Source organism: Myotis brandtii, unplaced genomic scaffold (genome assembly GCF_000412655.1).
Source record: "Myotis brandtii unplaced genomic scaffold, ASM41265v1 scaffold720, whole genome shotgun sequence".
NCBI classification, from domain to species: Eukaryota; Metazoa; Chordata; class Mammalia; order Chiroptera; family Vespertilionidae; genus Myotis; species Myotis brandtii.
Window position 1 is genome coordinate 201,666 of NW_005370839.1, and position 2,926 is coordinate 204,591.

Consider the following 2,926-nt stretch of genomic DNA (forward strand, 5'->3'; position numbering starts at 1 on the left):
CCTCACATTCACCACTGTAAGGGGAGGAGCCACTGGGAAGGTGAACAAGAGAACTTCAGTGACACTGATGAGGATGAATTAAAGGCCTTTGTAAGAAAACAAATAAATAAATAAAATAAAAGAAATAAAATGCGGCTCATGACCTACTGTCACTCACATGGCTTTGCAGGCCCACATGTGTGTCCCTGGGGCTGTGGGTGGGTGGTTAATGGCTGGGAGGCCAGGTCCCACCCTCAGGAATGAAAAGAACTTCAGGTGCATCCGCCACCAGGGAGGCCTCAGCCCTGGGACACGTGGGGGAGCCTCTCAGCCTGAGTGAGTGAGCTGCCCTCCCTCCTGCCAGGACCCGCTGAGGGCGTGATAGAATGTCCTCTGAGCTTTGGGAGAAATACCACAAAACAGGAAGAGGGTAGCTCTTTCAGAGAAAGAGGAACATTCAAAAACTTTGATAATACAGTTTAACCACCTCCATGGAGTCAGTAAACATGTCATCTGAAGGTTATTCCCAAGGCCTGTTACACTCAATTTCACGGTCATGGGAACCAAGGCCTGGCCATTCCAGGAACTTTCACCTGTAGGCGCTGCCTTGTCCTGTTTCTTTGTTTTAAGTGGCTCAGAGCTCCCCAAAGCATCTTCTATTTGGGGTCTAGTGTCTACTTAACCCCTGTCCTGAGCAGGTAAGGCAGACAGTCACCATTCCATTTTAAAACCTTCTTTCTAGACTTCTCACAGGTTGACAACGTCTTCCTTTTCAGTAAGCAAATCGAATTCATTGGCTTTTAAAAACACTCAAATAACAAAATTCACTTTTACCCCCATATTGCTTCACACTGTATACAGCTGGAATAATCAATTACCTTTTTTTTTAGAATCTTAGATCCTATGATAATTTGCAATTTTTATACTTATGTACGGAAAGCCTTCCCAAGCTCAGCCAATGCGCATGTATCATAATGACATGCCCCTCCCTCCTCTGAAGTTTATAGTCATGTGTTTTACTAGAATCTCAAATGACTGGGTCACACTCAGTGCTCTTCCATGTTATTGTGATGACTTTTCTTTACTGAGTAACATTTTAAAAACTACCATTGTGGTAAGAGCAGAGTGAATAAAGGGCTAAATTATAGTTTAGAAAGTGTCAGAGTGACAGGAAAGGCTCCATATTGTCCTGCAAATGTCCTTCATTTGGAGAAGAGGAGCCCGCAAGAGCCCTGGTTCCCTCTGAGGGTCCCATCCCCTCCCGGAAACCCCTCTCCATCTCCTTGAGGGCAGCACCACCCAAAACTGCGATGTAGGAACACTTTCTTCTCCACCCTCTTTCTGCTGTAATTATTATTATTATTATTATTATTATTATTATTATTATTATTATTATTATTATTATTATTATTATTATTATTATTATTATTATTATTATTATTATTATTATTATTATTATTATTATTATTATTATTATTATTATTATTATTATTATTATTATTATTATTATTATTATTATTATTATTATTATTATTATTATTATTATTATTATTATTATTATTATTATTATTATTATTATGTTGTTGTTGTTGTTGTTGTTAATCCTCACCTGAAGATATTTTTTTATTGATTTTTAGAGAGAGTGGAAGAGAGAGGTAAAGACAGAGAGAAACATCGATGTGAGAGAAACACATCGATTGGTTGCCTCCTGCAGGAGCCCTGACCAGGGCCAGGGCTGGGTAAAAGCCTGCAACCGAGGTTCGTGCCCTTGCCAAGATTCAAACCAGGGTTCCTTTGGTCATCAGGCCGATGCTCTGTCCACTGAGCCAACCCGGCCAGGGCCAAGGTATCACCTTTTCTTTTCTTTTTTGAATTTTCCATCTGACTTCATTTTCAAATACACTTTCTTTTTTAAAAAAACCAATATAGTTTCTGTGGGGATGACAAATATCAGTATTAGGAAATGGAATTATACAAAAACTAGAAGCCCGGTGTACGAAATTCGTGCATTCAGGGGTGACACCTCAGCCTGGCCTGTGCAGTCCTGGAGCCCTTGGGGGATGTCTGACTGAGAACCGGCCTAAGCTGGCAGTAGGACATCCTTAGCGGAGCCTCTCCTACCACTGCCACTGTGCTTGCCAGCCGCGAGCCCAGCTCAGGGATTCTGGCTGAGTGGCGCTCCCCCTGTGGGAGCACACTGATCACCAGGGGGTAGCTCCTGCATTGAGAGTCTGCCCCTTGGTGGTCAGTGCGCATCATAGCAACCAGTCATTCCACTGTTCAGTCAATTTGCAAATTAGCCTTTTATTATATAGGATACTACGTCCAGTTGGGTAGATATATTATGTTTTGGTGACACACAGTAGGTGGCGCTCATTACACAGTGATTATATGGTAACTACCATGAAGCACAGAACTGTGACGGCCACAGCTGCAGGCCCTGGGCCTCTCTGCTGAGCACTTTGGGAAATGGGATGCCCCCTCCAGAGGCCCGACCAGGAAACCTGCTCAGGAGTCCAGCCCTGAAGGGGCAGCTCCCAGAGTCCCTTGCAGCTGACTGATGCCAGGCAAGCACATGAGTGATGAAGTAGTTACAGCCTCACTCACAAAAGTTACCATTTCTCCTTCTAGAAAGAAGCAGGAAGGGAAGGAATTCCTTGAATCCGCGCCTGGCGTGTCAGGTGGGAGCGCAGAGGAGGCTGGGAGAGCGGTGGCAGGAGACCGGCGGGGCCAGGTGGGCTGGATCCTTCATAACCATGGTTGGCTCCTAAGCACTGGTAGCAAGGTGACTTCCGATTTGTAATCTCTGGTAAATTACAGATAAATGGAAAAGGCCCGGAGTCATACACGAAGATTAATAAACGGCGCTTCCAAACTGCTCGCAGCAGGCTCTCCACACGGGAACCCTGATTTCTTCTTCCCGCGTCTGGCTTGCAGAGCAGCTCCC

The 2,926-nt window shown here is 44.4% G+C and overlaps 1 pseudogene; it reads right to left on the reverse strand.

The window, feature by feature from the left end:
* Positions 1-2,263: 2,263 nt before the first annotated feature.
* The window catches only part of LOC102261052, a 3,083-nt pseudogene continuing 2,420 nt past the window's right edge, over positions 2,264-2,926 (reverse strand).